Source organism: Mastomys coucha, unplaced genomic scaffold, assembly GCF_008632895.1.
Source record: "Mastomys coucha isolate ucsf_1 unplaced genomic scaffold, UCSF_Mcou_1 pScaffold13, whole genome shotgun sequence".
NCBI lineage: Eukaryota > Metazoa > Chordata > Mammalia > Rodentia > Muridae > Mastomys > Mastomys coucha.
In genome coordinates, this window is record NW_022196895.1 from 17,585,910 (window position 1) to 17,608,847 (window position 22,938).

General features: G+C 42.2%; 1 protein-coding gene and 1 long non-coding RNA gene across 3 annotated transcripts in view; one reads left to right on the forward strand and one right to left on the reverse strand.

Moving 5' to 3' along the window:
• Window positions 1-5,735, forward strand: part of LOC116086894 — a 51,472-nt gene extending 45,737 nt beyond the window's left edge. The window contains exon 4 of the long non-coding RNA XR_004117176.1: window positions 5,560-5,735. This is a non-coding gene — a long non-coding RNA (uncharacterized LOC116086894). The remainder of the gene's footprint in view (window positions 1-5,559) is intronic.
• The window catches only part of Garem1 (GRB2 associated regulator of MAPK1 subtype 1), a 176,820-nt gene that overhangs the window by 69,714 nt on the left and 84,168 nt on the right, over window positions 1-22,938 (reverse strand). The gene's annotated exons all lie outside the window — the stretch shown is intronic.

The following is a 22,938-nucleotide window of genomic DNA, read 5'->3' on the forward strand; positions in this document are numbered from 1 at the left end:
GGAGGCAGAGGCAGGTGGATTTCTGAGTTCGAGGCCAGCCTGGTCTACAGAGTGAGTTCCAGACAGCCGGCTACACAAAGAAACCCTATCTCAAAAAACCAACCAACCAACCAAACAAGAAAAACAAACAAACAAAAAAACCTATTTATGAAAGCAACAGGACTACTTTATAGTTAGGAAAGTAAGAAATTAAAATTGTACATAAGAACACAACCATATCAGAAGTATTATTATACTGATTAGACATTTTGGCTAATATTAACATACTTTATAAATATATTCAAGAGTCTTTTAACATATTAATCTGTCCCTAATTACATTAGGTAGAAATAAGTATAAGCATCTCTACTTAAACTCACAGTATTTCTACATGCAAGCTGCCTCAGAATATTCCAGCTGAAGAAAAGACTCCTTCTCCTTAAGAAGTAGTCAAGTTGAGTGGGGTGAGGAGCTGCAGTAGGAACTGAAAGGTGGGGCGACGGCCGGAATGTAAATAAATAAATAAAAAAGATAATACAACAAAACAAGAAAAAAACAAAGGAACAAATCATCTCACAAAAAAACCAAAGCAAAGCAAAGCAAAGCAAAGCAAGATTGGGTTCTAACACATACTCAAAAAAAAAAAAAAAGTAGCCATGTGAAACTCCTATTGATTGATAATTGTTTTAAAGAGTTCTTACTTGGATGATAAATACAAGTTTCATTTCTATTTCATGTGATAAAAAGGTAAAAGTTGTAGAGACATCAAGGCACAAACTGTAGACACAGACCAAACAGTAGCCTTCTGGCCTCAGAAAACACATGCCGTCCAAATGCCTACCGTTTCTCATCTCTGCTCCACATTAAATTTTATGACCCACCAGGAATGTAAAGAATGGTGCTTTAACAAAATTTCAACTTACTAGACAAGTTTCTACCTTTTGATAAGGATGCCATGTTTTTCTTTAATAGTGAACCCATGTTTAGCACTAGTAAGGCAAATACCGGGGAGGGCTCAGTTATTTCTCTAGGAAACCTGTACCTTAAACTAATTTTAGTATTCTGGTTAAAGTTCTGATCCTGACGTCAGGTTTTAAAAGAGTAAAGTAATTAATGATGCATGTTGAAATAGGAAGCAATTTTCATCCAGTTGCATTAAACTAGAAAAGACTCCGTTCTGTATGAAATGTGTCCTAGTGTTCTAGTCATGTGTCCTTTTAAGTCATAATTATATATTCGCTTTCTTGGCTCTCTGATACTTTTAAAAGGTTATCTTTAGACTTATTACTCATTAATCTGAGTCAAATTTACCAGTGGAAGAGACTGATGTAAAACTACTGATGTAAGCAGAGCAACAATGGGAAATTCTCCGCTCTTGAGTAACCCAGAAATAATACATTTTCCCCAAAAAGCATTGAAGGGTACCTTTAAGGGCCCACATGATGGAGTTTCACACAGCTCAACCAAGCTGCCTAGCACAGGCACAATCCAGTCAGGAGAAGTGTGCAGAAAATAACTTGAGAATAGTGTTAAGTACCTAAGATCCTGCCACTCACATTTAAAGTAACCCTGAATAGCGAGATCACGAGCATTCCTGCAGCACAGGCCACATCTCCCTCCTTCTCCATCTCCTTCCTTCATCCCCCTACTTGGATAGAAAACATTAAAATAAAAGTGAAAAATCAAGCTTTGCTGTTCATGACTTAACCAGATTCTCTGAAAAGGTGGATTAAAATATTAGTTTCCACGCCATGAAGAAACTCTGTGGAAAGACTCTCTTTTCCCATGGAGGTACACAGCTGCTCCTGTGCAGACGTAAGGAATTATACATGTGAAGTGAGTGCTTTCTACAAAAATTCACTATGCCCAACTTAAATGGAAGAGACACATAAATTAAAATGATTACAAAGTGCTTTTAAAGTTTCAAATTCTCAAGTCCTTCCCCCCACCGCCCCCCTCCAACTCCAAACAAAGCCCTGAGCAGCTGCAAGGCACAGCCTTATCAGAGGTGGGCAGACACCCTTGCAGACTACAGTATTCTCATAGTTCACTTCTTAGCCAGTTGCTCACAACTTTAACACTTTCCCAGGGGCACAGAATTACAATAGAGGATTAAGTTGCAAGATCAGCACAGAGAACCTGATTGGGAGCACAGTGCATAGTAGTCAGAGTAACACTCAAGCACTGGGAAGTCTAATGGGGTAAGGACTCCTCTGTGCCCAGAGAGGAGATCTTTTCTCCCTTAGCGTCGGAGGCTCATGGGTGGTGTGAACCACAGGAAGGACTGAAAGTGACCTCTGTAAGGGAGGTCAGGGGCTGAAAAGCTGATTGGGGACCCTGGGGGCAGTGGTGGGGATAGAAAGATGAGGCCCAGCTAAAATTTGTGTAGAATGGGGTTGGGTAAGAGGAGGACTAACAGGACCTATCTGGTTCTAAGTACCATTGAGAATGTCAACAGAGGAAGTGCCACAGGAGAGCACTCTAGGCCCATCTGGGTCTGGAGGGGAGGAACATCCTTTCTGTGGCCATGGGAGACGGCAGTTCTCAGCACTTTTGCAGTTGCTAAGATGCAGATAACTGGTGCATACAGAACACGGAGGTACTTACACATAACCAGACAATCAGGCTTTTAGTACAAAGGAACCAACACATACATCTTTCAGCTATAAATATCCCAATCTCAACTACATGGCTGGAGAATAGAATTTTTTATTACAATTATTAATGCCTACTAACTATACACACTAATATGTTTCACAGTGACATTTCATACAAGCATATCTTCTGGGTTATAGCCATCTTCCTCATCCCCTGCTCCACTAGTTCTCACAAAGGCTAGGTGTCAATATTTTAACAAGACAGTGAGAACCTGGATGTACAATCTGTTCTTATTGACATTTATTCTACTTGTTACATTCGTATCTTTAAATGTTCCTATAGTAAAAAATGTGCCAAAAACTCTGATCAGATGATAATTTAGCCAGGAACATTCATTTTCACCAAATATCTTCTGAGGGTTCACTACAGGCTGTGCATTTTCTTTTCTTGACAGTGTTTCACAAGCTTATCCTTTAGTGACAAATCCTCCATGTAAAAGAGGTGTCTAGCCTTGCGATTACTATTTACTGATGTGATAGCTATTCTGCTTAGTGTGTGTATGTGCAGTACACATGTGCACATGTGAGCATGAAGTGTGTGCACATAGAAGTCAAAGACAGATGTCATGTGTTCGCTCTTATTTTCCATCCTACTTTTCAAGATAGAGTCTCTTGCTGAACCCAGAGCTCTGTGCTTGGGTCACTGAGCTCCAGGCATCCTCCTGTCTTTGTGGCCTCAGTGGAGGGTTTCAGTTCTGCACTCCTGCACCATGCTTTCTGCATGGGTGCTGGGGATTTGAATTCAGGTCCCCAATGCTTGTGCAGTAAGCACTTAATCAACTGTTCTATTATTCTAGCCTCACAGCCAATTTCTCTGATCTAAGCCCAAGTGCCAGTCCTTGAGTCACTCACACAATTGTTTCTCGATTTGATTAGGGCTTTTTTCTGATGACAGGCTTTGACTTCTGAGTTGCAATGCAAAAGCATATTGAAAATAGTAAAAACATTTGCCCCTAGATCAAGAGTGAAAATACAAGATGAGTCAGAAAGGGAAAAAGACTTAAAGCACTAAATCAAAGCCCCTGTGCCAAGTGGCTTCTACAGTACTTCACCGAACAGCCCTATGTGTGGAGTTACCAGCTAGGAAGCATGGTATGTTATGACTCAGAATTGATAGGAGGCTGGAGAACACGTCAATGGGGACAGAAAGTGATGCAGGGAATAGGAGAAGGGAAGGAAGGACTAAGTTCTCAAAGCCAAGAAAATGAAGTTACTCATTAGAAGGATCTGAAAATTTTTTATGAGTAAGTTGCTTAACTAGAATAAAGGATTACTAATAAAAGATGTCTGTTTGGCTGTTGTTAGTAGGCTAAATTTATGACTACTGGCCAAGCCAAAGAACCACGGATACAAATGTATAAATCATTCTGGTAATCTAAACAGACACATTTGTTAGCAGTACAAGGTTGTGGCAAAAGTGGAAAAAAGGAATTTAGTACCAGAGTTTGTAGTTTGTCTGTCCGCATTTGTCTTCTATTGCCCATGTAGAAATCATATATGAAAGGCAGAGGGACTACTACTCAACATTACAAGAAAGACAAATTAGAAAAGATTTTTTTTTAAAGATTTACTTTTATTTATGTGTGTGTGTGTGTGTGTGTGTGTGTCTTTGTGAGTGTATGCTTTATGTATGGGTATCTATAAAGGCCAGAAGGAGGCACTGGATTTCCCTGGATCTGGAGTTTATAGGTAGTTATGAGCTACCGGGAACCAAACTTGAGAAGAGCAGGACATACTCTTAATTGCTGAGCCATCGCCCTAGCCCTGAAAGACTGGGCATCATGGTTATACAGAATGGGAGATATGACAGCCGTGAGCGAGCAGTGAGGAAGGGAGGGGGATGGAGTGCGTGCACAGAGAGCCTGACCAGGTCACAGGGCAGAAAAGTAACTAGTCCCTTCGCTATCCCTCCAGGGTCTTCCTCTCACCCCAGTATTCTTCCCTCTACAGCTTTCATGCAGCATGCATGTTTTACTAGCCTCTGTCCCTGCTCCTCTCCCCCTTATGGGCCTTTTCCGCTCCCAGGGCTCTGCAGACACCCTGGATTAAATACACAAACCAAAGTCTCACTATTCACTGATGGTTTTTGTCAGTGAATGTCTGAATGTTTTGTGAGAAATCAGAAAAGCAAACTTGACACTGACACTGGAAAGCACAGTGAGGAGGGAAGACAGAGGCGAACATGGCACCTGTGCGGTAGTCAGGGAAGATACCACTGTGCCACGGACTCAGTTTTAGAAAATTACACCCGAGAAATTGTCTTTTATTTTTTTTTTTTAAGATTTATTTATTATATGGAAGTACACTGTAGCTGTTTTCAGACACACCAGAAGAGGGCATCAGATCTCATTATGGATGGTTGTGAGCCATCATGTGGTTGCTGGGATTTGAACTCAGGACCTCTGGAAGAGCAGTCGGTGCTCTTACCCACTGAGCCATCTCTCCAGCCCGAGAAATCGTCTTTACAATGATAAAAATTGGGTGTGAGATACTGACGAAGAAATTTAATAGATGTCTGTCTTTGTGATCATTATTAGCAAGGACAACCTTATGTCTAATTACAGTATTCTTTTTATCAAAACCTATTTAATAGATGAACAATTGTTCAAGTCTGCAATTCCTTTAAAAGTCCGAACACAGTGCAACCTAGAATCTCAACTCTGGATACGTAAATGAAATTCTCTTTTGTGCCAATATTTTGTAAGTTCAGCTATTTTGTGTGGATTTATCCATTTATGATAATTATTCAGGAACTTTACTTTGAGGAGTCAAGAACGGAAGATAAAGTAGGCAGAGCATTAGCTTTGTACTCAGGTTTCGTTGCTTCACATTCATATCTTAGTTACTAACAATATTGTAAAATAAAACCTAACAAACACAACAGACATTTCTTTCCTTTTCTCTCCCTCCCTTCCTCATGCAGGAATGGAACCCGAAGCTTACGGAGCCACACGGTCCGCCCTTTACTTCACTTTCATCTTTTGAAGTAGTAAATAACAGTTACTGGTTTCATCTTGTAAGTCCGGGAGAAATAAGGGTCTTTTCCTTCATTGTCTTCACATTTAAAAACCGATTAAAATCCACAGAAAAACATCAAAGGATATGCTGGGTGGGAAGTATTCTATCAAAGAAATGGGGGATTTTAAGCAAACATGTGACCTTGAAGGTTACAAGTCTACTAGGGTAAGTACTATTTAGGTCAATACAATCACTGAAAACTAAAGAACATTTGATAGAGTAGACCAGGAAAATTCCACGTCCACTCATCTCAGAAGCCTTATTTGGGGGGGCATTAATGTCTACAAGTGCTCTTTGTTGCCATGAGCAACACTCCTGCAACCACATTTAAAATCTGGAATCAGGTCACGATTCCCTTCTGAGGGGACCTCACCATTCTGGAGAGGCACTTGTTTCATTCAGGATTTCAAAGGAAATAGCTTTCATCTCAGGCAGCTGAATATCTGGCTTCTTGGTTTGTTTTAAGAAGCAAAGTAGGAAGAGAACAAATCACCATGAAACAGGTCAGGTTAGCAATTTTGCCCCTAGTTTTTTATAATTGTACGTGGGGATTTTTGACTGTGTCTGATGACCATTCACACACATGCTCCAGTTTGCTTTCTGAAGTCTCAGGAGTGTTCTGTCTTACAACTCCTCAGAATAAAAGGGGTGAGATCATCTAAGTTTTACCGCTATGGTTTCTGAGGATCTTTTTTTAGTCACAAAATAATTCATAAACACAGGTTACTGATTCTTGGAACTCTGCTGCTTCTTCTTCTCTGTCTACTAATGCCGGTTTAAAGTCCTCAAATACCTAACTATGGCAACATCTACTCCTCCTGCCACTGAGAACTTACCACCAAGTAGGAACTCCATGAGCGTCTTCCCTGTTGGTCTCCTGACAGGGTACTATCCAGCCACCTGAGATGTGCTAGACTGAAGATTTTTGTTCAGGTCTCATAATGAGCGATAAGCAGAAGCAGGATTTAAACCTACAAAGTTGTGACATGTACTTCCTAAGAGAACCATTTTTATAATGCATTGAAGATCCAATATTTCTACTTTTGCTGTCTAAATCTAAGTTCTCTGCTTTATCAATGGTGTGTACATATGATATTTTTGTATCTATGCTCATTGAGAAATTGGTCTGTACTTTAAAAAGTCTGAACTATTTTTTAAAAATAGCATACGAAGCATTAGGCTTCATTTTAGCATTGTTAAATGTAATTATTTTGTTGATTCTCCTCCCTTGGTTCTTCCTCATCTCTGTGCCCTTCCAGCCAGTTGCCCATGCTGGGCTTTCATGTCACCCTCAACTTTCTGGTTGCATGACCTACAGCCACACCAGCACACACAGAACCCATCTGTGATCATTAATGTATGAAGAAATTTCTAAAGGTGTTTTTGACCCTGGCAGCACAGTCCAGTGTGACCCCACTGCAATCTTTCTGTTCTGAGGACAGGCCTGTGCCTTTGCAGGGACTCTCCCATAGTTTAACCAATCTTAATTCCCTTGCTTGCAATTCCCCTTCCACATCATTAAGCTTACAAGAGACTCCCAGGAACAGATCTGTCTTGAACACAACATCGATTTACTCTAACTTCTGAATCCTTGCGACACCTTGACCTCTGCACTTACAGCCTTCATCTCAAAGGGCAACCGCATCCCTTGCTGCCCGCACTGTGAGCTTTGTGATGACAGAGACCCACATTATCTTGCTCTACCTTGGATCTCTAGGTCTTGCTCAGGGAATGTGATCCAAATGGCTATCAAGAGCCATTCCAGACAGACAGAAGGGAGGAGCCTGCACTGCCCCATAGGTGTGACCCAGTAACACACTGTGGTGTTGTTTTCATCCTCTATAAAATGGCTTTCTCCAAAACTCAGAAAAAAAAAAAGTCCTCATCTAAGTCTACAAAACAGGGCTATCTTCAGTATGCTGGAACCTGAAGCAATTTCAGTGAGTAAGTCAGAGCTATAAATAAAATAACAAGAGAAACAGTGGAACACATGCATCCAGTGAGTAGCGCCATTTAGACACAATGTTCTGTGGGCAGCAATGATCTCCAGGATACCATTAATCCTTTAACATTTTTAAGGATCTCTTTGACAAGTACCTTTAAAATGAATTCACTGATCACAATCTTTTTCAAGGGCATTTCCCAAGGACCCAAAGGCCTCCCCGTAGGCACTACGTCTTAAAGGTACTACCAGCATACCACAATGCCACCCTAGGACCCTGCCTCCAATAGTAGGGGTTTAAGGCTTATAATTTAAAAGGAAGAACAGCAGCCACTCTACACCTCCCAACCTGATTGATTCTTGCTTCCAAGAGACTAATATTTTTTTACTTTGAGTGGTTTCATCTATAATTTTTCTTCATGTTTCTGAAATCACACATACGCGCGCACACGCGCGCGCATACACACACACACACACACACACACACACACACACACACACACACACACACCACTTAAGGCTGGGCAGGATGATGCAAGCCTTTAATCCCAGAACTCAGGGGGCAATCGCAAGCAGATCTTTCTGAGACCAATTTGGAGTAGAGTGCAGGACCAGCCAGTGCTATATCATAAGATCCTGTCATAAGACAAAACCAGAAACTATTGATTTTCTGTTCCACAGATGGTTTACTATGCCACCTGTACTCACATGTACCCTCCTCTCTCCTCCCACGATCCTCCCTGATTCTGTGAGTATTGTAGTTAGGATATGAGCTGTCCCACTGGCTCATATATTAACATCTGGTCCCTATGTGGTGGTGCTATTTCGGGAGATTGTGGAGACATTTGGAGGTGGGACCAACTGGAGGAAGTGGGGTCTGGAGGAAGTATTACTGAAAGTAGTACCTGGTCCTGGGATCCCTTGTTCTGGGCATCCTGGCGACTCAGAGTTGAGCAGCACTCCTTTACCATATCATCCCCATCAAAAGAAAGCTGAAACCTATGACACTTTGGAGAAAATGAACACTTCTTCCCATAAACTCTGGCTGTGGTTACATAAGGTCTAACAAGAAAACTGTGACCAGGATGCTGCTATTTGTCTCACAAGCTGTTGGAAATGATTAGTGGGAGGAATTCGGAAGCACTTGGAGAAGTGGGCTAGAGAAAGTCTGGAATACCGCAAGCAGAGCTTGCCTCATGGTTGATTTTGGTGGGAGTGCTGAAGACCAGACACTGCAGGAATACAGTCAGTGAAGGGCAGGCTCATAAGGTTTCACGTAGGCTAGGGACGCCACAGAGGCCACTTATGTTACACTGTGACAAAGAATTTGCCTATATTATTATGTCCACTTCCTGAGACCTTGAGTAAGCTGAATTTGGACACAATGGCCACCAGCCTTTGGGGCCAGAGGCAGGTTCATGGCTGAAATGAATGTGCCCAGGACATTTGTGCTGGCTAGGTCCCTAGCTGGTCCCAAGCTGAGCAGCTGTGGAAACTCAGGATGGGCCTAACTGGATGAATTAGTTCTCAGAAAGAGTGCCACTGAAGGATATACCTGATCTCTGAGGCCCCTCCATTACACCCTCTCTCTGCTTCCTGGCTTTCATAAGCTAAGGAAGTTCTATTACATGTCCTACAGATATGATGTCCTTGGCAAGAGACCAACAAACCATGCACAGGGACAGAAGCTGCTGAAAGGGAGTCTGGCCACATCTTTCCTCTCTTCTGTTGTTTCTCTCGGGTTTCAGTGACGATTAAGAACAAGTAACAAACACAGTTTGGGGACAGTGAGTAATGCTAGGTGTTTATACGAAACAATTCCCAAGGAGCCAAATGGGTCACGGATCCTTCTGTGTGTGCTGCCCAGTCCCTGTGGGTAAACAACTGCCTTGCTTTCACAGGTTAACTATTACTAATTCCTGTTACTGTAAAGCACTAAAGGCTCTCAGAGTGGTCCAGCACATGGTATAATCTCCTTATCTTCCTGTGTCTCTCCCTCCCTCCCCCATCTCTTTTTCTTTTCTGGAATACATATTACTGAAATGCAATTGCAGATTTGATCCCCACCCCCGTTTTCTACACATCCTTTTGAAAATCCGACTTGCTGGGAAAGTTTAATGAAACATTCAATTGACAATTTTCTTTCTTCTTCTTCTTCTTTTTTTAAATATTTCTGCAATGTTTTTAGTTTTTAAAGTGTTTCTATATTCCAACTGTTTCAAAAAAAGTCCTGATTTTGTTTAATATGTATCTTCTATTCTCTGAAAGAGTTCAGGGGTTGGGGATCCCCACCTCTATCCTGTATGTTTCTGCCTCTCAGGCTGGGTTTCCCAAGTGTGTGGCTTGCTCTTAACAGTTGTACTATAGCCCTTGCTCAGAGGTCTCATACTGTTTGTGTTCACACTTAAGAGGTCTGAGAACACAGAGGGACTTGATGGTTGGTTAGGTTCCATGCAGTAGCTCATAGCCTACTGTTTCATTAGTGGACCCAAATGACTGTCTAACAGATCCTTTTAAGGCAGAGGTTGTCTCTTTTCCCCCAACCCCTCAATAAAAGATGCCCTCTGCCTAGAGTAGTTTTGGCTGGTCAATAAACATTCCAAAGCCAACCATTTGACTTCCACAGAGTTACTATTTTTAGTACTGGCAAGCTAACAGGAAGTGGAATTGAAACATACTACTACAAGACAGATTTTTACATCAGTATTTTGTAATTCCTCAATACCCTAGCCAATTATTTTAGAAAAGACTGTAAAGTGTTTCTATTTCCTAGATGAGTTTATAGAGTGTACTGTTTAGTTCATATAAAATCAACACCAAGAGGTTAAACTAATAGGGAGAAATTGAGTGGCGTAGATCCAAGCCAATAGTTAAAACATCAATGTATCTATACATTTCTATATGTGATCCTGTATGTGTAGTATCTAAAATATATTTTTCAAACAATCACACATACAAATGAAACCTTTTGCCATCTTCAGAGCTAGTAGAAACTATGATGGTGGATTTGACATGAAGAGTAGCACAGAAAACCCTGGTCAGACACAGACAAATGCCAATACTGGACCACGAAGCCTGGTCTTCAGGTCTCCTCCACCAGTTGTTCTGGTGCCTGCAGGACAGTGCCTCACTGGCTCATCTCTCCAGCAGTGTCCTTTTCCATCCCTATTCACGCTTCTGTGATGACTAAGACAGTCAATGTCTTTACCACTGCTCCTCCCGGCAACCCGCTCAGAATCAACCCACACCTCCCCAGACCCCCCTCACTTTGTGTCTTCTTATTCTTCTCTCTCTCTGTCTCTCTCTGTCTCTCTGTCTCTCTCTCTGTTTTTCTCTCTCTCTCTGTCTCTCTCTCTGTCTCTCTCTGTCTCTCTCTCTGTCTCTCTCTCTGTCTCTCTCTCTCTCTCTCTCTCTCTCTCTCTCTCTCTCTCTCTCTCTCTCTGGTTTTTCAAGACAGGGTTTCTCTGTGTAGCCCTGGCTGGTCTCGAAATCCACTTACCTCTGCCTCCCAAGTGCTGGGATTAAAGGTGTGCACCACCACTGCCTGGCTTCTTATTCTTTTTTAAATAACCCTCCAAGTCAGATCTGTGCTGCCCATACACTCGTGCCCTTAATGAAAACTGACTCTTCAGCAGAAGCCATCAATCATCAATGGCTCCTCTCTGAGGAGTGAAGGCTCGTGCTAGGATACTGATTGGCTTGATCTTGCCCAGGTCTGGGATAGGTAACACTAGCTGCTACAAGTTCACGAGTACAGTGGTCCTGCCATGTCCAAAGGACACTGCATCACTCAGGTCTTCCCTGATCTCTGGCTCTTACAACCTTTCTACTCCCTCTTCCAAGATGTTTCCTGAGCCTTGGGGTGAGAAAATAAGCTAGAGAGATCCCAGCTGGGGCTGAGCACTCCCTTGACACTGTTTGCACATTGATCAGTTGGGAGTGTACAAAGAAAAGTTGACTGATAAGGTTTGAGAGCTTTATGAGTCTATGAGTACAGAGATACAGATTTAGAGAGTAGTTTGTTCTATGTCCATTTAGTAGACTAGTAATAGGCCTGTGAACTACCCAAGCATGACTATTTGGTTAGACTTACAGTACCAGGCATGTTTCTTCCTGTAGAGAGGGTCTTAAATTCAGCAGGAAGTTACTCCTATAACATCTGTGCCAGCAGTGCTCCCATGGGCATACCTTGCCACTCTGGTCATTAGTGTGGTTCACAGATGGGTAAGAACATCATCGATGACGGTTCTCCATAGCAGCCTACACAGCACCTCCTTGTAGGTACTATGAAAGCTAACGATGGCCAATCTTGATTGCCAACTTGATTGGATTAATGTGTGTCCAGGGGATTATTAAAGTATAACTCTTGTGTGTCTGTAATGCTTCTTAGAGACAATTCAATCACAAGGGCTTTGATCCAATGGATGTATTTATCCCTTGATTCATGATATGATGTTACACTGGGAGGGGATGAAAAGGCAGGAGATGAACCTCCATGGAAGAAGCTGCTCTTCACTGAGGGTATGTTCCTGGGGGTTAGATCTTGCTTTCTCCTAGTCCTCTGCTTCTTTCACACCCTCCCCTTCATACTAGACAGACATCCCTGAAACTGTGACACTTATTAGCAAGTTACTTACAAGCCACCATTATGGTTTATTCAATTAAGCAAACCTAAAATACTTCTTCCCTTAAGTTGTTTGTGTTATTTGGTCACCACAATAATAAAACTAACTAATAAAGGCATCTAAATGCCTTGCCTGCACAAATTATCTCCTTTCATTGTTGCTTTTCAACTGAGATAGAGTCTTACTCTGTAGTCCCAGGGTAGCCTTAAACTTCTTATACAGCCCAGACAAGCTTCAAACCCTGAGTTCTGGGACTGCAGGCATGGACCACCATTCTTGGCCTAGAGTAAGTCCTTTATATGTCTTGGTAAAGAACTTTTAATAAAATTTTAGCATGTTAATAACCTACCAAAATTATAAATTAAATACATTTTAAGCTATATTTTCCTTTGATTGTTATATATAACAGTGAAAATGTGATCTTTTCACTTTTTATATACCAGAAAGGGCAGATTATAGATGAGAAAAGGAGAGAGTATCAGGAGCCATGAAAACATCAATGAAGAAATAAATGAAGGAAAGAGACAAATATATATATATACACATATATATATATATATATACATACATATATATATATATATACATACATATATATATATGTATATATATATATATACATATATATATATATATATGTGTACACATATACACATATATATGTATATATATATATATATATATAACCAAATGACGACTAAGGGGTGTTTACTGAGACATGATCCCTGATATTGTGCAAGGCCTTGGTGATAACATAACCATATTTTTACACTTCTGTCTACCCTTCCAGTTTGGGTTTCAAAAAAGTAAATTTCACAATATTTTAATTATTAAAACAAGCATGAATATAAGTGAGAAAATGGATGTTTGTTAGACATGTGCATACTTTAGAAATAGTAATCTTCCTCTACTTATACACTTGCATAACTAAACTTGCATAACTAAACATTGTAAACTAAAACTTCACTTCTACAACAGAAGAGATGTACTGGCTAGCTAAGATGCCTCTTTGAAATAATCTTAGGACAACCATGCCATTTACATAATGATTTAATTCTTATACTTTCCTGTTTGTGTTCATTTATCAAGTTTGCTTAATTAGATAAACTGTAATTGGAGCTGGTAAGTACTTTTGCCAGTAGGTTATTTGGGAAGATTATTGATTCCTGTTTTAACAAAAGCAAAATTATTCTTGAAAAAACTGAAGTCTACCATGGTTTTTTCAGTGATAAAAATTATTTCCTTTCCAGGGGGAAATTAATGAGATATATCGAATACTTTTAACACATTAATTATTTTATGGAAATTTAAAAATAATTGCCTTGCCAGCTGTAGTCTGTGCCTCTACTCTCTTAGAAATGCAGTGCTGCCTTTGGTCTCACCTTGTCGCTTCTTTCTACAATGAGTCTGGATTCACAGTCTGCTACATAGCTGCACAGCTAAGTCAGAGCGCTAATGGCCATCTGAACATTGCTGAGAGCAGGTAAAACTGAAACACATAACATTTCCTTAGCAGTTTCCTGACTCCATCATAGTACGTATGCATGTATGTATGTATGTATGTATGTATGTATGTGTGTGTGTGTGTGTGTATGTATGTATGTATGCATGAATTTATATAGTCAAGGGTTCCTTGCGACCTGACATGAAGACCTGCTCTGTTTCCATGCAGAACAAATATCCTTGGAAGCTGCTTCGTGCTTTAGGTAAATCACATGAGGGGCCAGATCCCACTGTGAATTACCCATTCAGCTATGTATCTCTACTTTTTCTGTTCAAACTTTGGTCCCAACAATTGATTAGCATGACTTTTAATTTCTTACTTTACCAGCATCTTACAGTGAGTGTGAGGGGGAGAGAGGGGCAGTTTGGAGAAAGAAAAAAAAAGTGTCTTTATAGCTTGTTCAGCAATTGGAGCAGGTATTAGAAGGAGAGTCCAGGAGACACATACCACCACCACCACCACCACCACCACCACCATCACCACCACCATCACCACCACCACCACCACCTTGCAATGGAGACCGGGACTGGGATAAGTTAACACTCTAGCTCTGGTGGAAAGGAGGAGCAACAAAGCAAATTCTGAATCAAGTTTGGCATGCATGGCAGATGGCTGAGGTGGCTGAGGAGTGGGCACATGAAGAGGTGACTGTCTAGACTGCATCTCAAAATAGGTAGGAGGAAGGGGCACACATTCTGAGGTCGGAGTGTGCTTGTCTTTCCTTCCAGGAAAGGGAACTGCCAACTGTAGAGTTTAAATGCATAATTTTATTCCCTTGGCAAAGTCCCTGCTCCTCCAATACCTCTCTCCTTTCCCACGTAGGCCATCCTTCTTCCCTGGCCACAGAATTCTATCTAGGAGCTGGCAGGAGAATCACCCCATACTTCCTCCAGGTGTACCTGGTCTAGTTGTATTTCCCAGCACTATGCCTTCTCTCTACAAGGCTTCGTATTGGCTTATACTGTCAGGGGATGCCAGTTCCTTCCAGAAGGCTTGTGATCTCTTTGTGTTCCAAGACTACTGCAGGGCTTGCTGTGTCCTCCCTCAGTAAGTGCTGTATCAACTAATTCTATAGGAAGGAGCAACAAAGCAAATTCTGAATCAAGCTTGGCATGCATGGCAGATGGATGAGGACCCCAAGAGAGGGCATGGAAGGAAAAGACCTTTCATTGGGGTATATTTGTATATAATAGAGTGACTTCCTTGTTCTGAGATCCAGCCACTGAAAACCCAAGGAGTTGGTAGAACACTAGGCTACAACAGTGAACTCAGGATCATTTCCCTTCTCCACTTTTCAGGAAAATTTGACCACCACATAATAATATGAGATTAACTCTGGCGAAAATCATTAACTATAATTTAGTACCATGGTTATGCAACACAGGAGTGATTTTAAATTACGCTTGGTTTCCGGCTAGCTGGGAGGTCCACATACCAAAACTGGGTTGGCAATCTTGCAGCTGTTGAGAAAGTACTACAAATACTCTGGAAAAACCAGTGGTGGAATGTAGGTTCTCATCAACAATGCCTCTGTTGTCTATAGGTGAAACACAGGGTCCATAAACCAATAAAGTCCCGACTTCACATGGAATGCTCGGCAAATAAAAAAATACTTGAAATAGCGATAAATTTTCTTAGTTACTTAAATGAGGATGGATTGACGGCAGGCTACATGACCAAAGGCAAAATACTAACACAAACATTTAATCTCTACTAAGTCCCTCTCAACAACCAGAGCCATCTAGCAGCACTCATGACTCCAGGGTTTAATCTTATGAATCTAATTGTACACCTGCTTCATGTCAAACACAAACCCTAACAAAATAAGATGAATGGTTTAATGCTATGAGATAGATCTATGAGTCCTTCAATTTTCTGCAACGCTCCAGAAGTTATCTACTTACAGAACTGATAAACTACTGTTTCTAAACAGCATTTAAATACTGCTTAAAGGCAAGGCACAGGATCCGTGTTTCCTTAATACCACTTCCTTTGTGACTGAGGCAGATCAAGAGGTTATCCTAAGTTCCACATTATTCTATGCATGGTACGCAGTGAGTTCGAGGTCAACCAGGCTGACGCAGTGAGAGTCCCCCTCCCATACCAATTAATTTGCTTTATGGATGTATGTTCCTTAACAGCTAACACAGGTGTCATAGTCTTTAGTATAAACTTGCAAGTAACAAACATGTTGATACATTAAGCCGAAGAATCAAAGTAAATCTTATATTTTCCTAATACTGTAATACTGCTAAGTTTCTTTTATTCCAATTTATTTATTTGTTTATTAATTATTGCTCTGAGTGTACACCCATGGAGATCAAGGGGGCAAGTTACAGGAATCCATTTTCTCCTTCTACCATGTTCATGGTTTTGGGAATTAAGTTCAGAGGTGTCAGGTTTGGCACTCAGTATCTTTATGACCTAAACTTCCTTGATGAGTCCTGCTCTCTTTGGAATGTTCTTTTCACTTTCTCACAAACAAACAACATGACTATGGCTGAATAAGAATCTGGGTCAGTTGGTGGTGGTCCATGCTGCTATTCCCAGAACTTGGGAGGTGGAGGCAGGTGGATCTCTGAGTTCAAGCCCAGCCTGTACTACAGCATGAATTCTAGGACAGCCAGGGCTATACAGAGAACCCTTGTCTTGGAAACCATGCCTTCCCACACAAAGAACCAAGAACCTGCAAAGCACAGTTCTCTGTAAAAGTAACAAGCCTAACATTTATGTTAACACATCTAAGAAGGAACTCTACTTTGTGAGTTAAACAGCAAGTACTCACTGTCATTTTAGAAGTCGATTAGTCTGCTTTTGATCTGAACAGTAAACCTGTTTTACTGGCCCCAGTGAAGGCTCTGCCACAACAGCCTCAGAATCCAATTGTCACTTTTATTGCAGTGATAGTTAGTGCTATGTATCAGTTAGACAGGAGCCAGAATCAGAGCATGTAAAGCTCTAGGCACACCTGAGAAGAACTGCATAGATTAAGGTTAGCCTTTGAGAATGCCTGTCAGAGGTTATCTTGATGAAGCTAATTGATGTGGTAAATTCCATCTTGGCCATAGGCGGAACCACTCCTTCGGCAGGGATCATGGATGGCAGGAGATGTACAAAGTGAGCGGAGCACTGGCTCTTTCCAGCCTTTGCTTCCCAATTGTGAGCACAATGTAACAGAACTCAAGCTCCTGCCCTCTTGACTTTTCCCCGACATGATGGCCATGCCCTTGAACTGTGAAGCTGAATGAGCCCTTTTGCACTTACGCTGCTTCTGTCAGGGCATTTTGTCACAACAGGAAAAGAAACAAAGACAACTTTCCCAGTGATAGAGATGAACGCTTTCCGGAACAGCACGAGATATTGGCATCACAGCGACAAGAGTAGGAGAGCGGGAGAGCGGGAGAGCGGGAGAAAGCTACTTTGTGCAGGGTCGCACACCAAGAATCTAGATGGGGATACAACTGATTGAGTTTACCTGGAAAATATCGTTCCCCTAGAGTTTTGAGTAGAGATAGAAGCTGGCTTTGCAGAGTGTTTTGAAGCCTGAGCTGTTTACAGGAGCAACATATTCAAAGGGTTTTATTCAAAGTGCAAATGTCCTAAATGTAAGAGTATTGAGTTTAAAATGTACTGTCTTATTAGAGCCAGGTTCACTGGCAGATGTCGGAGGAACAGGAGGAATTCTTACCAGCTATCACTTGCAGCTACCACTCAGGTGCTGCTAGAGAAGGGGACCATTGTAACAAGACCATAAATGCTAAGGGTGAATCGGAGGAGGCTTCAATAAGTCCAGGTGGGGAAGTCACATGACCAGTGGGAGGATGTGATGGTAACGCAGTCCACACAGGGAACGTCCACAGAGTGCTACAGATGCACAGGCAGACCGAGAGGGGCAACACACTGCTTGGTGTGCCTGGTACCTGCACACACATTCTCTTGGCCTGGAGATCCAGAGAGTGCTTAAGGGTGAATATGTAGGGCAGGGAGGTTTTAAATACTGAGCATTTCTGGCTACTCTGTGGGTGGTAAAGTTTGGGGGAACAAAGCTGCAGGCAGTTCAAAGGCTGTAGTAAGTGAAAGATGCAAAGGGTTGGAATGAGGGCATTTTTTTTTTTTTAAAGCACATTTGATATGCAGAGAAGATAGAATCCCAGCGACCTTTCATCACAGGATGTGGAGGATGAAGCTGTGGGAAGACTCCCGGTTGGTTTTCTGGCCTGGGTGTTGATGCCACCAAACAGGATGCAGGAAGAAGGGCAGGTTTAGGGTGGGTGGAAGGTGTGGAGGGAGCCATGCTCAATTGACATTGGACAGTCTTCAGGTACAGCTCAGGAGGGAAGAGGATGGATCTCAAGATGCATTCCAGGTGACACCAAGCCACAAAGGTGGTGGCTCTACGGGTGAGGGAGCTTCGAGGGGGAGAGAGAACATTAGGTTATGTTCTGGCAGCCCAAGAAGCCCACAAAGGTCAAGGAGAGAGCTGTGAAGGAAAGAAGGGCTGAAGAAACCACCCACACTAGGATGAGCTAGGACGGGCTAGTGACCTTAGGGAAAACTCCTGGAGGGAAGGGATGAGACCGATGGAGGCAGGGGTAAGGGAGGTAAGGGGAGGGAGCTAAGAGGTAAGAGAGAGATGGACGCCCAATCAAACAGCAGGTAAACACACGCATAGGGAAAAGGTGGGATTATGGGTATTGTGTTTTTTTTCTTTTCTAATGACTTTGACAGCTTACTTTCTAGACATAATCAACCTAATATTGTGGTGGCCATCTTCTGTTCATTCTTGTGTGATTTATGTGTGCACATGCATACAATAGAGACAAAAGGCATTTATTGTGAGCAAGAATGCCATGTTCTAATACAGGGAACTATATCTTTATATCTCAATCTCCTTTTAGGTTATCAGTATTACAACCATATGCAAAAAAGGAAATACTGTTTCTTATCATCAAAACCCTATCCTTCTACACGACACATACCACCCCTTGGCAAACTGGAATGTTTCTTACTTCTGAGAGGGACAAGGTCCAACATTCGGCCTAGGCAAAAGACACACCTAGGCCACTGAGTTTCAGAAGAGAGAAAGCAATTACCCACTGGGAAGGCTTCCAGAAGTTAGGGGGGAGCTCTAGGTGCTACACCCGGAAGGCAAAGGACATCTGACAGAAAGGGTGCTAACACACCCAAAGGAGTGACACCCAGTGAGTCACGGGAGAGGGAGTCCCACCCGGCGCAGCATCCACGCCCGCCCGCCTTCCATCTCACCACCACAAAGGCAGCTACACACGTGGCTCTTCAGAGTGGTGCTGCAGTGTTAAAGGAGCTGGGAAGACTGGTTAAACTGGCCTGTCAGCTGAATGGCCACCACACTTGGCTTGGGTTCACTCTCCCAGAGAAACAGGGCAAAAGGTCAGAGCTGTAGCATAGAACAGTGGCTCTCAGAGAGTTCTGAAGAAGAGAGCTGGCTCAGGGATTGCTACTGTAGAAGATCACATGCTTAGCACCTATTTATGTATTTACCTATTTACTCAGGGTCTCACTCAATCTAGGCTGGCCTTGAACTCCTGGCCTGAACTTCCTGAGTGCTAGGATGAACCTATCTTGGGTATTTTTTCAACAGAGGAACACCAGTGTTTTCTAGGCAGCTTCACCTTGGCCATAGCTTCTTCCAGTTTTCCTCTTCTGCCCGCTCCTATCCCATTCCATAGACGTTATCAGAGCGGATACCAGTGGGAGCATGTGGGATAAAGTGTTCCTATCCTATACTCCCTTCTCTCTGGGCAGATTTAAGATTACTGTGACTCCTCTACTGCCTCAAAATAAATCTGCTTTTGTTTTTTAACTACAGAGCAAAATGCTAAATAGTAAGCAAGCTTACCAGGAAGGTGTTCAGAAAGTGACCTGGGAGGCAACTGCTTCCTGATTATAGTTTTTACCACACGCAGGCAGAACCCGGTCCCATGTAGCAAGAGGGACTTTGGTCTACTACTGTAGTCGGAGTGCCCATCTGGCCTCCCCAACACTGACTGGCTAAAATCCAATCCTTATGTGGTGTGAGCGGGTGCTCTGGGTGGTGGTTAAGTTTATGAGGGTGCAGCCCTTGTAAATGGGACTAGTACTTTTTAAAGAGACCCCAGAGAGAGTTTCACCTTTCCACTATGACAAGACAGAGGAAGAAGGTAGTGTTTGAACCTGTACTGTCTTTAGTTTGCCTTTTCCTTGATCTAGGACCTCCCAGCACCCTGAACTCAGATGTTTCTATTTCTAGGCCACCCAGCCAATGTATGGTTTTCTTTCTGTTTTCAGTATAGCAGTTCACACGGACTGAGAACCACTAAGCACCAACAATGGCCTGCAGTTGACAGAAGCCCTGCATAACATGGACAAGGCACTGAAAAAGCCTCCGTTGGAGACTTCTCAGTGGTTTTCAGAGGGACAGGCTGATAGGGTTTATGGGTAAGAGTATTTCCTGCTTGGCTGGGCTTTTCCAAGAAACAGCAGAACCCTCCCTCAGTGGTCATGACTCCTTCTGGTCACGATTACAGACTGAGTGGAACAGGATTTCCACTCCTGTCCCACACAATTTTTTTTTTAAAAGGTAATAACCTATTTAAAGGTAATGTTTATTTTCAGTAAACTATTTTTGAAAATATAAATTTTCTCTTCTTCATGTTTTCCAAAGATTCTGGCCAATGACAGAGGCATGGCCACTTACTCATGTTCTCAAGGATACCTTTACAAGCAAAGCCATTCGAAAACAAGAATCTAGAAAGTTCTAAGAGAAACAGCTCTCACACAATACACTATGTCACTGTAACTCTTGTCAGGAGAAAATTACTAAAGTTACTGCTCTCTGCCACGCAGGTTTCTCTGCCTCCAGACAGAGGGAACCTACACCACCTGCCTCACCGCATAAGAGATTTACTGCCCAATGGTGCCAATCATGCAAAGTCTCTTACAGTCATTTTGGTAAATAGGACTTGAGTGAATGTGGTCCTATATGTAGAAGTGCATGCTCATATGTATGTATGCACATATGTGTGCATGTATATGGAGGTCAGAGGTCAAACTTCTGTGATTCCCCTGCTGACACTCACTTTGCCAGTGATTTTTTAAGTCTCTTTACTGACCTGGAGCTTGCCAATTTGTCTGGGCTGGTGACAGTGGCACAGTGACAGTGAACCCCAAGAATCTACTCAATTCTACCTCCTTAGCACTGGGGTCACAGACAGTGCTCCCACACCTGGCATTTTACGTGAGTTCTGGGAATCCAATAGGTCCTTACGCTTGTATTGCAAGCACTTTACCAACTGAGCTATCTATCTCTCCAGTCAGGAGACCTTATAAAACTATGAAAAAAATATTTCTGGCATGCCAAACATGATAGTTCACTTAAAACCCTAGCCCTGGGGAGGCTGAAACAGAAAGACTTCTGAGTACGAGGCTAGCCTGAGCTACATGGTAAGACTCTATTAGAATTTTTACCCCGCTTTGGTGAAATCAACACATAGCATTCCATATAAGAAACTGTCAACATGGTGTTTGGTACTGACAGCCCACATCTAGATTTTTCTTGTCCAGTGCACTGATGGGGTGCTTGGATCCTGGAGTGTGATTTCAGCAGCTTTTCTAAACAGCAGAGTTATGAGTTGCTGGGTTCTTGGGCGCGGGAAGTGATTGAGCGGCTGACGAACTCCCACTCCCACTGCATACTTCTTCTTCTTCTTCTTTTTTCTTTTAAAAATTTATTTTGGGCTGGCGAGATGACTCAGTGGGTAAGAGCACTGAATACTCTTCTGAAGGTCTTGAGTTCAAATCCCAGCAACCACATGGTGGCTCACAACCATCGTAATGCGATCTGATAAAAATAAATCTTTATTTTTTTTTTTTAAGATTTATTTATTATTATACATAAGTACACTGTAGCTGTCCTCAGACACTCCAGAAGAGGGCGTCAGATCTCATTACGGATGGTTGTGAGCCACCACGTGGTTGCTGGGATTTGAACTCAGGACCTTTGGAAGAGCAGTCAGTGTTCTTAACCACTGAGCCATCTCTCCAGCCCCACTATATACTTCTTATCAAGTATTTCATGTGTGTCTAATGACACGGAGGACACCCAGGCAAGAGTGACACTAAAGAAGCAACATGAGGACATAGGGTCACGAATGCCTTCTCTGGAAAGCAGACTGCTTTTCCCACTGGGCCCCATCATTTTCCCAGCATCATTTCTTGCTCAGGATAATAATAACCAGAGCACTTTCTCTAATTTGCATGTTGGTTTTCTAGATTAAGTCTATGTCTTTGGATCAGTGAATGGAGGAGTCCTATGGTCCTTGCTAGAGATCTTATCCTGGTTGACACAGGATCATGTTTGAGTACTAGCTTAAACCACACTGAAAGCATATCAAGTGTTTGTGATTATGCTAGATCCTTTCTTGGATTCAGGCAGAGCAATTCAGCTCCAACACACACAACTACTCACAGCATTTGTTTTAAGCAGCACTCTGGTAGACACATGTTCGATAAGATGGTAAGGGAAAAAGGACAATGTGAAGGGTAAGAGAAAAATGTTTAAATGATAATAAAAATAAAAGCTGTTCCAAGGAGCACATGGTCTTGATGAAAGCTTGGTTTGGTATCCATTGTGATATAACGACTGCTCATGTGTTCAGCTATGAAGGAACCTACTACGTGCCTTGTACACAGAAAGTAGTGTAGAAAGGAATGCTAGGTTAAATGAAATATGCCTATGAGCTCATAAGAAAGTTGCAGACACATGTGGTGGGCACTTTACACCCTACTGTGCTAGACTCCGCTCCAATAAAGTGCTCCTGCGATTTAGAAGTAAATTCTTCCAACTGGGGGAGGGGGAGACGGAGTGCATTTAGGATGACAAAGATCAGATGTCCTTTGTTTTAAACACTAAAGAGACTCATCTGTTCCAAAAGGCGTTAAGTATATGCAGAACCATGGAAATGTAGACCTACTGAAAGCAATGCTTTATAAAAGAATCATCCTTTATAGTTCACAAAGTTCCTACTACCAATACATTTGCTATTCTAAGTACCTGACAGTCAAAGGTTCATTATAATGAAGACTTAGGAAAGAAAAAAAAGTATTTTTGAAGTTGAAGAGTTGGCAAAGACTAGAATCTCCCTACACCCACCCTGAACACCATCCTCAAATAGTGCTAACTACTGCACGAACCAT